At 44.3% G+C, this 17,730-nt stretch overlaps 1 protein-coding gene across 4 annotated transcripts in view; it reads left to right on the top strand.

Annotated features, from left to right (window-relative positions):
• Positions 1–17,730, top strand: part of IL17RD (interleukin 17 receptor D) — a 69,846-nt gene that overhangs the window by 13,343 nt on the left and 38,773 nt on the right. The window contains exon 1 of one of the 4 annotated variants that reach the window (XM_081819348.1): positions 8,859–9,020. The exons of 2 other annotated variants lie outside the window; for them this stretch is intronic. The gene's annotated coding sequence lies outside the window, so the exon portion shown is untranslated. Of the gene's footprint in view, positions 1–8,858; positions 9,053–17,730 lie in introns of those variants that run through there. One more of the 4 variants, XM_081819351.1, reaches the window with a different exon arrangement.

Genomic DNA, 17,730 nt, shown 5'->3' with positions numbered 1-17,730 from the left:
TAATAAAAGCATTTATTGTACTGGATGTCATCTGTTATATCACTCTGGGGCTAGAAACTGGCAAGCAGTGGACAGGAAATATTTTCATTTCAAATCGCTTCAATCTTATGGTCTAGGGGCAAAAGTGTCTGATTTCAGGAAAGCCACGGTGAATAGCATAGTAATGAATGCATTTTTAGTTGATTAAGCAGGCATTCTCTCCCTTTCAAATAGTCTTCTCTCTTTGGCTTGGTGGGGCTAAATAAACACGTGATGTTACGTGATAGCATTTCTTGTGTTGGCCATACTTTTCCTTTGATCATCTTAAACTTTTCAAAGTGTTTTCCAGGAATCCTCAGCAGAGCTGAAGAAGCTAGAGAGAATGGCTAAACTCAAGTGTTGACCCTCTTTGTAATTGTTTACTTTCTGAGAAGAGGAGGTTTTCTGAGATGATGTTGACTCTTTCGGATTCCCCTTTAAAAATGGAATTTGGTACCTTGCCCTTGGGATCATGCATTTAGGAGGAAAACACATTTTTATCTATTTATTTTTTATATGGCTGCAATTTTATTGTACTTTGTGTCCTGATCTCCCACATCCATCAGGTAAACAGGGTGAGGAGAGTTCCATCCAAAGGCAGCCCTGCATGGTGATGATGTATCCAGGCTGGGGGTGCCTTTCGTCCTGGCTGCTCGGTGCCTTTGAACGTATTATCTAAATCATCGCTTCCCAGCGAGCCTTGGAGGTAGGCAATTATTTCTGATGTGGTTCCTTTTTTGCCAGATGAGGATTCCATGGCACAAAGAGCCAGGAAGGGATTAGGATGGCAGGCCACGTGATTCAGAGAGGCCTCTCTTGCCAGAAACCAGAGTCACAGAGTTCTTACCCTGCCCGTGCCCCCAGCAGCCGAGCCTGCCCTGCCTTCCGATCACCCAGCCTGCGATGTATGTCTCCCATGTGCAACAGAGCAGCTAATGGGGGTGGGAAGAGAGCAAGCCTAGATACTGGAGAGCACTTTGCAGATAATTAAATTAAACCAGGATTCCGAATTTACCCCAGAAGTTCCCAAACCTGGCTGAATATCAGAATCACCTGAGGAACATGGTTGGCCGGAGGTGAGGGTGCAGATTCCAGGCCTCCTCCCAGACCTGCTTAAGTGAGATTTCCAGGGGAAGGCCAGGAATCTGAGTTTTTTTAGAAAGCTGCCAGATCAGTGTGGTTGCCAGGGTTTTTGGGGTAGATGCAGGATTTGACTACAAAGAGGCTGTACAAGGGAATTTCGGGGAGATGATGGAACTGTTTTGTATGCTGATTGTGGTGGTGGATACACAAATGTAGACATTGATATATGTATAAACTCATAGAAATGTCCATTTTACTATGTCTTAATAAAAAAAAATGCTGCCAAGGTGAAACTGAGCTGTCACCTTGGTGTCAGATGAGGTGACAGATGGTACCTGGTGACAGCTGGGAAGAGTTGTCCAGCTGTGAGACAATGTCACCTGGAATTGCAGCGACAGGTGGGTAGGTGCTGAAACTTCTTAGCTCAGTGCCGTCTAGTAGAACTTTCTGTGATGATGGACGCGTTCTCTGCACTGTGCCGTTCAGTAACTATTAACCACTTGTGGCTGTTGAGCACTTGAAATGTGGCGAGTATAACTGAGGAACTGAATTTTAAATTTTACTCAAATTACTTTACACCAGAATAACTACACATGGCTGGAGGCTACCATGTTGGACAGCTTACCATCAAAGGCAGACCTTGCCATACTGGGGGCTTTGTCTCTGTGCCAGGTGCACACGGAGCCCAGCGGTTCTTTATGTTTGAGGGACAATAGTAAGTCATTCCAAGTGTAGGGCAAAACAGGAACGTGGACAGGATGTGTAGGTTGGGAAGGACAGAGAAAAGGAACCTTGGAATAAAGACTGATGTGGGATCTGCCCAGACAGAGGACACTCTTGCTGAACGGAGGAATCTGCTTTTCTTTCTCTAGTATGGATCAGATAGCGTCGACTTTGGCCCAGTTCCTCCCAGGACTTCCCAACCTTGTTCTTCATCAAAGATGCAGCCGTTAGTTTGGATGCTCTTCAATTGAGCATGAGATGATTGGTTATATGGGGAGCCATTGGAGGGCCCGAGGGAGCAATGTGTCAGGGAGTATTTGTGGCCTGACTAGGGGTGTGCTGGGCCCCCCGGCCAACCCTGAGAGAGTGTGAAGAACCCTTGTGGGCATATCTTTCTTTCTTTTCAGGGAATGAGATCCTATAAAAACTGCATTTGGGGCATAAACCTGCATATTATGTTCAGACACCCTTAAACTTCCCTCCTCCGTGGCCCATGGATTTATGTTATCTTAAATAGTGTTACATGTTCAAATGTGTTATCAAAGAGTAAGATTCAGAGTGGCGTCTTATTAGTACAAACCAAATGGTGACAGAAATTATGTTCCAATTTGTAGACATATTAGGTCTTAAATAAATTTACTAAATGGCTAACAAAGTTCATGAGGTAAGGGCTTATAACCCAATTTAATCTGATTTAAAAATAGGAATGCCTAGTGTGTCAACTATACTTCAATTGGAAAATAAAAAGTGCCTAAACCATGGGGGGGGGAGGGGCTTAAAAATTAGTGGAGCCATTCCTTTATTTATTTAGTTATTTATTTAAAGATTTATTTGACAGAGGGAGAACACAGGCAGGCGGAGTGGCAGGCAGAGGGAGAGAGAGAAGCAGGCTCTCTGGAGTAGGGAGCCTGATGCGGCGTTAGATCCCAGGACCCTGGGATCATGACCCAAGCTGAAAGCAGATGCTTAACCGTCTGAGCCACCTAGGCACCCCTGTTCCTTTATTTTCATATGAAAACTTCACTTCTTTGGATCCAGAAGAGAAGGACATCCTGAATCATAGCATCTTGTTGCAGGGTCTCCTTGTGTTGCCTTTACAAATTGGTAACTTCAAGCTAATGCAAAAGAAAGGGATGGGGGTGCTTAATGAACATTAAATGTGGTTATTCCACTCTTGAACACACACATACATCTTGCTACAGGGTTGTAATCACTGAATTTATTTTTTATGGTTATTTTTTGCTTACATTTGTTTTTAGTTTCAGGTGTAAAATTTAGTGATCACCCTGTGCTCATCATGACAAGTGCCCCCCTTAATCCCCATCATCTATTTCCCTCATCCCCCCACCTACCTCCTCTCTGCTAACCATCAGTTTGTTCTCTGTAGTTAAGAGTCTGTTTCTTCGTTTGCCTCCCCCTCCCATATTTGTTTGTTTGCCTAAATTCCACATGAGTGAAATCATATGGTAGTTTGTCCTTCTCTGACTTATTTCACTTAGCATATACACTCTAGCTCCACCCATGTCTTTGCAAATGGCAAGATTTCATTCTTTTTGATGGCCAAGTAATATTCCATTGTATAGATATACCACATCTTTTTATCCATTCATTAGTCGATGGACATTTGGGCTATTTCCATAATTTGGCTATTGTTGATAATGCTGCTATAAACATTGGGTGAATGTATCCCTTTGAATTAGTTAAATTTGTTTTCTAGAGATATTTCCGTGTATTGACATAGTTCACAGACATGCCACTTTTACTGGCCATATAATATTTTATTGCTGTGTGCACCCCCTTTCTTGGCCCTTAAGCCTCATTGATGAAGCATTTGGGCTGTTTCCAACATACTGTTGTTATAAAGCTGCTTCAACATCTTCATACAGATTGGTTTCCTGCCTGCCCCCTTTGCTATTTTGGTTTGTTGATTTGGCATGTATTCCCCCAAATGGAATTATCATGGCAAAGTTTTGTAGGTTTTACTGCATGTTTGTTTGCCAGTTTGCCCTGTGTAATGATGAAGAATTATATTTTGGGAAGAGGGCAAATTTGGTTTTATAATCCCAGCTCTGCTGTTTGCTCTCATTTATTATGACCTCAGGCAAATTTCTTCATCTGTATAATGGGTTAATAAGAGTTTATCCCCCAGGATTGTTTTGAGACTTAAATAAGATACTGTCTTAAATAAGAGTTTATCCCCCAGGATTGTTTTGAGACTTAAGTAAGATACAAAATGCAAAGCATTTTGCTTTGCACCTGGCCACATAGCAAGTGCTTAGTCATTGGTGGTAGTCTGTTATTGGAGGAATGTGTGCTCATTTTTCTACATCCTAGAAAATATTGACATTTATAATTTTTTTTTTTAAGATTTTATTTATTTGACAGAGAGAGACACAGCGAGAGAGGGAACACAAGCAGGGGGAGTAGGAGAGGGAGAAGCAGGCTTCCCGCAGAGCGGGGAGCCCAATGTGGGGCTCTGTCCCAGGACCCTGGGATCATGACCCGAGCTGAAGGCAGACGCTTAACGACTGAGCCACCCAGGTGCCCCGACATTTATAATTCTTATTTATTGTTTGTTATTTTGGTTGTACCTTATACTTGTCTTATTCTGCATTTATTAGAGAAGGACTAAATCTTTCCACCTGATTTACCTTCTGAGTAAGTTTTATTACTTTTAAGTTTGATAGTTTTATTTATTTTAAAGATTTTATTTTATTTATTTGACAGAGAGAGAGATAGCAAGGGCAGGAACACAAGCAGGGGGAGTGGGAGAGGGAGAAGCAGGCTTCCTGCCAAGCAGGGAGCCCGATGTGGGGCTTGATCCCAGCACCCCGGGATCACGACCTGAGCCGAAGGCAGATGCTCAATGACTGAGCCACCCAGGTGCCCCTTAAGTCTGATAGTTTTAAAGTGAGGTATGGATGAGATGTTGCTTAGTAGAGAGTATTAGGGAAGAGGTTTAAATGAATAAATGAGGGTTTTAAAATAAGAATATTGATTCTTTCGGACTTAATAGCATATTATGAACATAGTTGAATTTAAGCATTATGGTGGGAATTCTATTTGTATCAGTAGCTTGGCTAGTAAATCTTTTCTTCATTTATATATTTTCCAAGGTCAATTTTGGATTGATCACACATTTCCTCATTAAAAAAAAATATAAATTAATCCTGTTTTACTGGAGTTCTCACAAATTCTGGTCTTGGGTTAGAAGCCACCGTTAGGGGCGCCTGGGTGGCTCAGTCGTTAAGCGTCTGCCTTCGGCTCAGGTCATGATCCCAGGGTCCTGGGATCGGGCCCTGCATTGGGCTCCTCGCTCTGCGGGGAGGCCTGCTTCTCCCTCTCCCACTCCCCCTGCTTGTGTTCCCTCTCTCGCTGTATCTATCTCTGTCAAATGAATAAATAAAATCTTTAAAAAAAAAAAAAAAGCCACCGTTAGACTATCCCATTTACATCAATGTGACCTGCAAGATGAGGGCGTCCCAGGTCAGCTGAGTGTGATTTGGACAGGGCACGAGACCCTGCTGACTCTGTTTACTTACCTGTAAAATAGTACAGTCAGACTAGAATTCTTAAGAATCAGAAATCGGACCTTTCATTCAGAGGGTGTAGTTTGTCTCTCCTACCCATTCCATCTCCTTATTGAGTTTGATCACTTTGGTTTCCACCTGGACTCTTGCCTCATGCACACATATATAGGTTTTGAGTTTTTAAAAAATTCCGACATAGGAATGCACTTGTTGTGATGAGCACCAGGCATTGTATGAAGTGTTGAATCACTCTCTCCTACACCTGAAACCGATATGACACTGTATGTTAACTAACTGGAATTTAAATAAAAACTTAAAAAAAAAGAGAGAGGCAAACCAAAAGAAAAAAAAAAAAGAGAAAGACAAAAAAGAAATTGACATACAGATGACTTTATTTTTTACAAAATGTGCGCCGTCCACTCTGCTGGTCGTTGTCGATTTGCCTTTGGGGTTTATGGCCCCGGCATATCCATGTGCTTTCGTCCTCTTATTTCCCGTGTACTTGTCCACCTTGTTCACATGGCCAGAAGCCCCTTTGCATCACTTGTTTTTTAACATTACACTACTGTTAATGATTGATTTCAACCCATTTAGTCTTCTGGGCCAGAAGCTTTTAGGGCCTAATCAGTCACTGAATCCATAAACAAGGGCACTACCTCAGACTCCCGTGAGCCCTGAATTACATCGGGGTGTTGACAGTCCTAGAGGCCTGGACCACTCTGTCAGCGACTGTCGGGGGAGGCGAGGATTTGGGTTATGTGCTAGGTGGTAGCAGGGGCAGGGGAAAGGCAGCTGCAGATAAAGATTGATCAGAGATAAGAAATAGTTTGTTTGGCAGATAATCTGCATGTGAGTAATTGCAGAGCTGAGAGATTAACTTTTTTTTGTTGTTTCCCTTGCACCCCCATTTGCACCAGGCTGTCTTATTAAGAACACTAAAGAGGTGAGAATTTGTGACACACAGACACCCTAGCTCCTCATCCAGGGTTTGCTGTCCCCCCGGTTTCCCTCCGGGTCCAGGAGCTATCATCCTGAGTGATTGCCACCTGCCCAGGTTGAGGTGGTGTTGCTTTAGTGGGTCCCCAGTGAGGGTCCCTTGGATACCCTAAGAACATTTCTGGAAGAGCTCCATAAAAGCAATCCCTTCATGTCCATAAGGGTGAGTCTGGGCTACCCTCCACAGAGCAGAGGACCTGGACTTACAATATATGGGTGGGTAGAGAGAGAAGATAAAAGCAGAGACGTGCTGGCTCGCACCGGTGTCCTCTGATGTGCAGGAGAGGAGACAGGAATGCCCGATTGGCTGTCAGGAAGACTGCCACCTGACACAGGCCAGACGAGTAAGGGACCATGAGAGGCTGGGGAAGAGGTCACGCATTCAGAGACCAGCAGGGCCTGCAGCTTGTGCGTACTGAGAAGGCTGACGGGATGAAGAGTCTTCCTTCAGGGGTCACACGCTCTGGAAGTCCTGAGTTTAGATAGGAGTGATGACAGGTTGCTCTGGGAAGGGACAGGGTGTCTTTTTGTTTTGTTTTGTTTTTAAGATATTTATTTGAGAGAGAGCAAGAGTGCATGAGCAGGCAGAGGGGCAGAGGAAGAGGGAGAAACAGACTTGCTGCTGAGCAGGGAGCCCAATGCGGGACTCAATCCCAGGACCCTGGGATCATGACCTGAGCCGAAGGCAGACCCTCAACCGACTGAGCCACCCAGGCGCTCCAGGACTGGGTGGTTTTAAACCAGAGATTCCACCTGCAACAGGAGCAGAGCAAACAGTGTCTTGATCCCCCATGCGAAGGTCTGAGATGTGCATGGTACATGCGGCTTGTACAGCTAAGTACCCTCACCCAAAGAAAGCTTGGTTGTGAACACCTTCCCCGAACCTTTGCCAACACCCCATGAATGGTGTTCCCTTTTCCGTGGCCTGTGGTTTGTGGTGCTCTGCCGGAAGAATGACGGGCATTCCTTTATGCTTGCAAGATCATTTGAAGGTCTCCCCAGGGCCACCAGCTGGTCATTCACTGAGTGTATTCATGTGCTTCAGCAGCATGAGCCACACTGCCAAGGTGAGGCTGAGAGGGGGCGGGGGAGGAGGTGGCCTCCTTGGAGTTCACTCTTTGCTGGGGCTCTACCCCTTGTTCTGCCTGGGGCTGGTTGAAGCTTCAGCCTTCGCAGAAAGCTCTTGACTGGGTGGACACATCTTGAAATGGGCTTCATATCCAAATTGAAAAGGAGGTAAATGACAGGGACCATCTCTCCTGTTCTCATGTACCTCCTGCTTCTGTAGGTATATTTAACTCCAAATAAGTGGCCGGAGATGTAACACTGTTCTAATTTGGAAACGTGACCCTGGCTACTTCTGAAAGGTGCCCCTTTGCCCGGTCGTTACACAGTTAACACAGGTGTGTCACTTCTGCCTGAATGTCACTTCCCTGGGCCCTCGGCCCCCATCTCAGTTACTGTTAGACCCTTCCACACAGCCTAGCCCTGCGCTCCACATATCCTACGTGTGCTATGAATAAGGGCTGGGTTACTCTGCTGAGTGCAGATATTCAGCTTACACATGTAAAGGCTTTTGGTGAAAGGGGTTTATGTGGGGGCAGTGTTTTTGGGAGTGCGTGATGCCTGGAGGGTCTTTAAGATTTGGCAGGCCCTCGTGTAAGCACAGCCTTGAGCCTCCCGGCCTCCTTCCCGTAAGGTTCCTGGCAGCCTCCAGGGACGAAGAATGTTCATCCGGAACACGTTCTTTGGACTCCTGGGGGAGAGTAGGAGGGCGTCCCCAGGGCTGCTTCTCTGATGGGGGTCACGATTTTCACCCTCGGGGGGACTGATGAGGCTGACCTGGCCTTTGTCAGGACTGCCCAGGAACAGTGGAGACTAGGGCCCTCCAGTCCTGAGACAGTTCCATGCCTTTGCAAACAAAACACTTCACAAAAGGGTGCCGCCTCCACCCCCATCCTGGTGAAAGGTGGCGGAAGGAAGCGGTGGCTGACAGCTGAGTTAAACAAACTTGAAGGTAGGTCACATTTCTGACATACCATTTTCCTCCGCCGTACCAGCAGCTGCCCTCTACTTTGAAAGGGGGTTTAGCTGCTCATATAAACTTTGGTTCGTGATAATGTAAACTATTATTAGGATTATCTTTTTATTCACAATATATGCCTGCCTCTCTGTCTCTCTTATTTATGCTCTTTTTGAAACACTCCTTTCCCTTCAGTACCCAGAGCCAGCATCAACGGCTCTGAAAGCGAAGGAACACCTCAGAACAGACGCCCTCCTTAAATCTCTCTGGTTGAAAAGGACTCTGGGAATGAATCACTGGGCAGAGGAAGCTTCATATCTCCACAAAGCTTCCAGGTTAAAACTGGGGTATGATGTTGACAAAACATTTCAGTTAAGAAAGAATTTTATTTTTCTTTTTTGGGAGGTGGGGGTGAAGATTTGTCCCAAGGGTGTTTTGTTTTCATACAAAAGTGCTTGATTCTCACTTGAGGATCTTTGGCTTTCAGAGTCTCTCCCCCATTTCATCGCCACCCTGTAGAACCATTTGCCATTTGCCCCGTAGGACGTTCTGGAGGTGAGAGAAGGTCCGGAGGCTCTCACTGCCGCCAGCCGTCCCTGCCTCCCTGCTACTTTGTCGGAGGCCACAGAGGTGCTCCTCAGCCTCAGGTACTCCTGTGTGGTTTGTCAGCGGAGGGCAGGTTAGTGTGCAAGCCAAGAAAAACTAATAACCTTTCCAATTTTTAATAAAATGTCTCTCCCACCCTTTGTTTTTCCCTTCACTCTTTCCTAAAAGAAAGAACAGACTGACTTCTTAAGCACATCTGGACACTTTTTGTAAAGCTTTTACCCTGAATTCCCAGAAGGAATGTATTGGCTCCCATTTTTCTAAGCAAAAACTGAAATGCCTCCTTTGTTTATAAGGACTGTGCTTGCATATTTTAATAAAACTATAAAGAAAGAAATTGCTCTGATTTAAGGGTCCTTAGCTAGGGCAACACATTCTCCTTTATGCTTCTCTTGAAGTCTTTGAGAGGTGCTAAAAGTTTATGGTTGGTTATTTTTGGTGGGGGTGGGGAAGGGAGGGGTATGGGGTCCATGTGTCCCTTTTGAAATTACTTTTTCTTTTTTCTGTGGCTCTGTTGGGGCTAGGGGGCAGGGATGTTCATAGCCCCGGTCCGTCTGTTCTGTTCTACCCATGCATTGCCCTCATGGTGAATACCATATAGATACAATCAGATTATTATGTTCCAGATCTGAGAGCTCAAAGGTCTGAAATGGAATCCATCTTCCCTTTATCAGATAGTGTTTGTTTTCTTCTAAAAGAAGGAAATCTTCTAAGAAACTCATTGTTGCTGAGAAAGTGAGGCTAATCTTTCATTAATATTAGTCTATTAGATGTTGGCATGGGGTTCTTCTAGTATGGGGAGAATTTCAAAAGAGTTTAAAGGAGTGTCAAACTTCTAAACACAAGATGAGGCATTTGCTATGTTGGGGAACTTATAAGATGACATGGCTCTTTTCAAACTGGTGATTGCAGGAGTTCTTTTGTATGCCTTTAAAAATTATGTTTATGAAATGAAGTTGTACCTTTGGAAATATAGAAGTGTAGTGTGGTTAAGTTATGAGGGTTATGGCTCTGTTACTACCCAATAAATGTTCATTAGTGATAAGCATTTAACCAGTGTGGTAGTTACTGCTTCTTAGAATATTTTCTCTAGACCTGTTCTGAGTGTCTGGAAATAAACTGTACAGGTGTAATCCTCTTCTCAGAGATGAAGCAAGTTTCGACCAAACTTTGGCTTTATTCCTTTACTTTCAGGGAAGAAGGTTGTTAGCCCCGGAAGCCAAAATTGATCTACAAATCCTGTCAGTGCTATTGGATGTACATCTGTCAAATGACCACAAGTGTTGGATAATGTCCAAAACAGAATAGTCTGAAAATTAATATTTGTATTTGTGACTTTGTGCAAAAATTCACCATTTTCATGAGCTTTGGACAAACAAGTTTTGCCTGAACTGAAATTTAACTTGATAGCTTTGAGTCATACCAATAATGTTCTAGCTTATCTTTTCGACTTTCAGAGTTCTGGGAAATTGTCGATGATTTGGAATGCTAGTTATTAAACCAGTTGGTTGGAGTATTTGGTTAAAAAAAAAAAATGACCTGGGGCACCTGGGTGGCTCGGTCATTAAGCGTCTGCCTTCGGCTCAGGTCATGATCTCAGGGTCCTGGGATCGAGCCGGCATCGGGCTCCCTGCTCAGTGGGAAGCCTGCTTCTCCCTCTCCCTCTCCCTCTCCCCCTGCTTGTGTTTCCTCATTCTCTGTGTCTCTCTCTGTCAAATAAATAAATAAATAAAGTTTTTTTGTTTTTTTTTTTAAGAAAATGACCTGATTTAGAACTAGTGGTTAATTCAGTGTTGGTTGCCTCAATATTTTTCAGATAGCATTGTTTCAAAAATTGCAAAAAGGTTTTACAAATTTAACTGTGGCTCAAACTATAAAGCACTGAGCAGATCTTGGGAGGTACGGGAACTTGGGGTCCTATGTTCTTCTCCCTAACATGAGAGATTGGAGGCTTGTCCTGGGAGGATCTTGACTCTGAGGGTAGCTGCCTACATAGTAACTTTTACCTGCACACAAAACCCTGACGGTGACCAGCAGTCTTTCAGTACATTTTTCCAGTGCTATCATCACTTGTTTTCTTAAGTTTTCAAACATATGAAAAGATTTTATTTAGATGGTTCTTTTAATATGCTTTCTACTTTTATAGGAAACTAGGGGATGAGTTTGAATAGCAGCAAAAGACTTGGGAATTGATATGGAGGAGTGATTCTAAATGATCCACCAATATGATGATTTTCTCAGGGATTTGTATCATCAGCAAGGTGGTTTTTGTGTTAAAAATATCCATTTTGACATTTTTTACATGTAATCTATTTGATATTCTTTATTTTAATTTTTGTTTCATTCTTCACTGCCTGAAGGCTTTTCTGGGCTCCTCTACTTGGCCAGCCTCACTTCTTCTATATTTTTTTCCTCCTCACGTGCCGTAACTGTGGGTAGTCCCACAAAGCCCAGTTCCTGACCTTTTGCTTTTCTTTATTCCTTCTATTAGCCCATCTATCCCTAAGGTTCTGTGACATGACTTCATATATGACTTTCTGTCTTCTAATCTATGTTTCAAAAAAAATATGTGATTAGAAGAGACTCTCTAGGGGCGCCCGAGTGGCTCAGTCGTTAAGCGTCTGCCTTCGGCTCAGGTCATGATCCCAGGGTCCTGGGATCGAGCCCCACATTGGGCTCTCTGCTCGGCGGGAAGCCTGCCTCTCCCCCCTCCACTCCCCCTGCTTGTGTTCCCTCTCTCGCTGTGTTTCTCTCTGTCAAATAAATAAATAAATAAATCTTAAAAAAAAAAAAAAAGGAGACTCTCTAGTCACCTTACCTTCACTAAGTTTTCCTCCACATCCCCCTTAAAGAAGGACTCTTCCTTTGCAGTGTTCTCTTTATTGCTCCAAAAATCACCAGTCTCCCAAATTCCCAAAATAGGAGCCCTCCAGGTACCTTGGAATATTCCATCATCTCTGTGTCACATTTGTCCCAAAGTCCCGCCATTTGTTCTTAAAAATGCCCCATAGACCCGATCTGGACACCTGCAGTGGCCGCCTCGCGGGCCCACCCAGCTCAGCTCCAACTGGCCACCTTCCTAGTTCTTCTGCAAATGTGCTATAGCACTATTTTATTACTGTTACTTTCCTCCTCAAAATCCTGCTCAAAAATGTGGTAAAAGAGACACAAGATAAAATTTACCATTTTAACCATTTTTGAGTGTTAATTCAGTGGCTCTAAGTACATTCACATTTTTGGGCAACCATCACCACCCTCCATCTCCAGAACTTTGATCTTCTTAACCTGCAACTCTGTGCCCATTAAAGAGTAACTCCACATTCTCCCTGCCCCCACCCAACCCCACAGCCTCCTGATTCTATTTTCTGTCTCTGTGAATTTGACCACTCTAGGAACCTCATATCAGAGGAATCCTACACTATCTGTCCTTTTGTGCCAATGTTAGATTTTTCAAGATGATATTTAGTGATTCTTGTCTTTAGAAATTTCATTGAAGAGTTGGTAAAAGCAGACAAAGGGTCTTTGTTTCAGTCATCTTCTCTCGGATGTAGTGAACTCTACCTGGGAACATGGCACTGGTTTACCCCAGGTGTAGACAGAGTCGAGATGTGTGGGAGGGACTGGGGAAGATGAGAGGGGTGCTGATGGAGACTCCTAGCTTGGGCCTCCACTCATCAAAAGTTAGTGACATTTTTTGTCCTGGAGGTGAAAGATGGGGTGAAAATTACAAGTGGATGGTGACCAGGCCTCCCCTTGCTCCTTCCAGAATGTCTTCCATCTGTATTAGGGGCAAGGAATCAGGCCCATCCTGAAAATAAGAGGACAGGTGTAATGAGGCCCCACTTTGGACTTCTCTGTTTTGTCACTGGCGCCTCTGCTCTGCAGGCCCTGGGGTCTGCCTCATCCCTTTGATTCAACTCTCTGGTCCTTTGGTTTATCCTTTGAAGCTGCTGTTTTATTGCCTCTTTCTTCTCTACCTGGAGCCTAGCCCATTCCCACCTTGGCTCAGATCAGAAGCCCTTGCCCTGAAATCCTGCCTGCCAAATCAGGCTTGTGTTCACCTCTCTAAGGACCACATTGTTCTGGTCTTGCCTGACTGCAAGATGCACCACATGCATTACTGAGCCCCAGCCCCTCTGGTGCCCATTTTTTCGGGCCAGTTGGGGTGTTTCAGATGGAAGCCTGAGGGTATTGGTCACCTACTCCAGGACTGCTAGAACAGTGGTTCTGGCTAATGAGGAAGGTTCCACATCTACCTCGAGGTGTAGAGGCCATTTACTGAATGCTTGCCATGGGGGTGGTATAGTTGGTTACCTGTGCATTTGTGCATGTATTTGCTTGAAATAGTCTCCCCATTCACCACCTCAAAGTCCCCAGTGCTCTAGGGTCCAGCTAGGGACTTGTCTACTCTGTGAAGACACTTCTCCGGGGAGCCTTCTTCTGTTCAACACTTCCTTCTCTGAAATTCTCTTACACTTGAGCTCAGTCGCATAACTAACTGAGCACATTCATTCTCAATCACTCGTAATGGCCTTTCCAGTGTAAAGTATGTTTCTAGCCTTTAAAACATCTGTTGATAAATTCTAGGGCATTATCTGAGGTTATTCATGAGTAAATGAGGAAGAGAGAACCTTGGGGTACGGTTAAATATTGCTTTTAGATCGGGTGAAGTGTTTGAGGCAGAGATCATCCTTCTTCGATGCCCAGGCTACACATGTGTTATGATTTTAATTGCAAAATAGAATTTACAATTTTAGCAAATGAATGGTTTCATCTCCTCAGCTTGCTCTGTAGAATCTCCCCACACTGGTGTTCTTCCAGCTGCCTTCCCCCAAAGAGTTGAGCTCTTAGGCTTTTATGCGGCTGTAATGTGATTACTGTGTAGTCCGGAGGATGTTGTCAGCCCTCTTCTTGGGTTTGCCAGAGTTTCCTTTTTCATTTTACACAATTCTGTTATTTACATGAGACTAGCCAAGTAATCATAAAATCTCCTAAATTCATGTAATTTTTAAGGACCTTCAGGATAAGTTATAGTAATTTGGTTACCCAACAGAACAGCGTTACCGCATCCAGGATACCCAAGTCAGCAGGCAGCCTACTGAAACAGCAACAGGTATGCACTGCACTGGGAAGCCTTCTCGATGTGTCTGTCCTATTGCCTTTTTCATGTACGCAACCAGTTGTAGAACAGGTGAAAGGGCCTTTTTTTTTTTTCTTAAAGATTTTATTTATTTATTTGACAGAGAGAGAGATAGCTAGAGCAGGAACACAAGCAGGGGGAGTGGGAGAGGGAGAAGCAGGCTTCCCGCGGAGCAGGGAGCCTGATGCGGGGCTCGATCCCAGGACCCTGGGATCATGACCTGAGCCGAAGGCAGACGCTTAAGGACTGAGCCACCCAGGCGCCCCGAAAGGGCCTGTCTTACTACTTTTTAATAAGTGCTTTCTCTTGGTAGAGAATGATGGATAATTAGAGCTGGCAGGACCTTTAGAAAGAATTTGGCCCAGTGGTCCTAATTCTTACCTCATTAGGATCTTTTGTTTTATTTCTTCCATTGGCCCCACATACTTCTCCCAAAAGGCACTGCATTCATTATAAGCTGGTGAAGATTTATCAGAATAAGTGTTCTCTATATTAGGATCTAACTTATGTCAAGCCATAGTCCATGTGATGATCCATGCAATAGAGAGTCCAGAAGAGTCGTCAAAGTGATGGAGAAGGAAGGATGTTGGGGGAGGGTTTTCTTTTTGTTTTCAATGGAGATATAATTAACGTATAACAGTGTATAAGTTTAGGGTATATGATATGTTGATTTGATTACATTAAATGTATCATTATGATTACCACTGAAGCTTTAGCCAACACCTCTATCAAGTCCCATAATTATCGTTTCTTTTTTGCGGTGAGAACATTTAAGAACTAGTCCCTTAGCAATTTTGAAGTATACAATATAGTAGTGTTGATGTTGACTGGGGAGGATTTTCATATTGTCTATACTTAAGTTTCCTTTGCCTTGTTATATTTACAAAAATAATAAAGCCCTGGTCTAAAGAAAAGCCTACACTTTTTCCTAGAAACTTGAAAACCCACTCTTCGGGTTCTCTGAGAACCAGGGAATATCACATCCCTCCCGGGCAGACGGGGGAGTGGTAGATGCACCCCGGTGCCCGCCCCAGCCTCCTGCCCACCACGCCTTGGGCAGCCATGCCTGTCTGGGGCTTTTCCTCCTCAGCACTCCTGTGAATTTACTGGCTCTGTGCCCCACAAAACAGGGCTACTCGCCTGAAGCTTGGCCTTGTATCGACCCAGCTCCTTCTTAGATTGAAGTCATTTTAGCCAGAAACTTTGACCTCCCTTTTTTATTTTTGAAATACTTAATCACTGCTTTGTTCTGTTTTTGTTTTTTTTTCTTCTGGTAAGTGTTTTACCATAACCTCATGACAAAATGTTACAGGCTTCTAATTTATTTCCCCCATATTGCTTTGATTTTGTAAACCTCTCTCCATGGGAAGCCTAGTGAAGGGGACAATGTGCATTGATTTCTTCCTATGGCCTGACCAAGAAAGTGCTGTGTGCCATTTTGCTTGCATCAGCCCTGTTGGAGAGGAGCCAGAACCCACCCCCAGGACCACTTCATCAGGGTGGAAGTGTGCCCCTAACTCCTGGGCCATTGCCTTGTCTGTCTCATACAAATCTGCTTTCTCATTTCCCCCTCTATACCAATCTCTGCCAGGAGTCCTCAGAGAGGTATTATAGGGAGGCCTTCATTCCTGGGACATCGTACTGCCTCCTTTCACCCACGGGAAAGTTTATCTAAGTCTGAAATCAACCGAGACAGTGATTCTTCATTTTTACATCATTCTTTGCCCTCCTTCTCAGGATGACATTTTAGCTGTTCAAGGAATTTAAAACAAAGCTGAATATTTCTTGGCAAACACAATCATTTCCTGGCCTAAATCACCCAGTGATTTAATTGGTATGTCATTGTGTATGTGTGTGCTTTAATGGGAATTCCATGTGGTATCATTGGGAAATTAGGAGAGTCTTCTAGATTTATTGCTTATAGTTTAAGGGCAGACTGCTGGCTTCCATCCAAGAAGTGGGGAGACATAAAAGTTGCAAAGACCATTAGTGTCTGAGTATATTCTTCCGATTGCCTGCTATTTTGAAATTAGCTTGGCAAAAGGTAAAAATCAGAACCAGTAGTGACTTTACTCTTTTGAAACTTGTAAAGTTCATCAAAATAAACTTGTGGCGGACTTGGCATCACGGAAGTGCTCATGTCCTTTCTCTGTCTACCAACATCTTTTTGAAGCTTTGAAGTTTGGTATGTCTAGAATAGAAGTCAAAGCCATAGATTATTCTTCATAAAAAAAAAAATGGAGTTTTAGATTATCCTCAACTGCAGCTCTTGGGCAAATATTTATTTATTTATTTTTGGGCAAATATTTAAAAACATGTCCAAAACCTAGCCCAATTTTGTGTGTTGACCACAAACACCATAGACCGCCAAGGCAACTGAGCAAGAGCAGGGGAAATCAGCTGTTCTCTCGATCTTCTGGATACCATGAGTACGGTAAAAAAAAGAAATAGCCACATTGTTTATTTTTTAACTTGATTCGGTGAAACTGACTTGACTGCAGACATGACTGTTGTCACTTGTCTGAAAGGTGTTCTGTGTGTCCCACTTAATGGGCCGGTGCAGATAGCAGCAGAAATAGTTGTTGTGTTTTACGTTGCTACTTTGTAAAGTTCATGAGTCCCAACATCCTGAACGAAGTGTTCAATTACGGAGTTGTAACAAATACTGCCTGTGAAGGATTAGAGTTGAGGCATCAATCCAGAGTTCTATTTAAAATTGAGGTGATTACTCCCAACCACCTCCCTCTGCCATTTGAATTTTGCTTTTAATCACCAAAGTTTCCCTTGGATCACTGAACCACTCAGGGTGTTAAGCTGTTGAGCTATGGATAAGGCAGGCTGGTGGGGGCCCCCAGTGGATTGCATGGGTCTCGAAGCTTCCTGAAATACTGCATGCACGCTTGTGTGTACGCACGTGGGCCACTGCCCTCACCAAATTCTCAGAGACCTCTGTGTCCCCACATGTGAAGCTGAGGCCCTCTGTTGAGATGGATGGAGGAGGAAATGTGAGGATTTTAGTGATGTTGGTCCTGGTGGTGAGAGTGTTGCTGAGAGAGGGATGGTGACTGTGGTGTTGTAACTGTGTAGCAACTCATACTTTCCCCTGGTTTCAGATGTGATCAGTGTTTGAAAGCCTGGGAATATCACTCAAACCTTCGGCATGTCCTTGCATCTTGACACAATCTTGCGCCTCAGCCCATGAGCACGTGTGAAGGGGACCCCTGTGCTGACAGGGGTGCCGAACTGGGTGTTGCATAGCCTGGGACTCACGTCTGAGCATCTTCATCTTTGTTCATGTTCACCTAGTTAATACCAGACCAGTGACACGGACCTGGTAAGCAGCAGGCACTCGATAAATGGGAATGGCATATTTGTAGGGGACCGGCTCTAGAAAATCACATTTGTTGACCTTTTCTGCAGAAAGGAAACTCTGCTCGATCAACAGAGTCTTGATACTGCTCTCAAGTAACTCGGATTCCCACCAGTCGGGCAGAACCAAGGCCGTTGAGATTTGAGTGTTTGGTGGGCTGGAGGAGTGGCTGAGGTGGGGAGGGGATTGGGGGGGGATGGCAGGCCGGGGCGGGGGCGGGGGGGGGAAGCGGCGCGCAAGA

Source organism: Leptonychotes weddellii, chromosome 1 (genome assembly GCF_054177405.1).
Source record: "Leptonychotes weddellii isolate Sample4059 chromosome 1, ASM5417740v2, whole genome shotgun sequence".
Classification (NCBI taxonomy): domain Eukaryota; kingdom Metazoa; phylum Chordata; class Mammalia; order Carnivora; family Phocidae; genus Leptonychotes; species Leptonychotes weddellii.
Note: the sequence above shows the minus strand (reverse complement) of the source record. Positions and strands in the feature narration are given on the sequence as shown.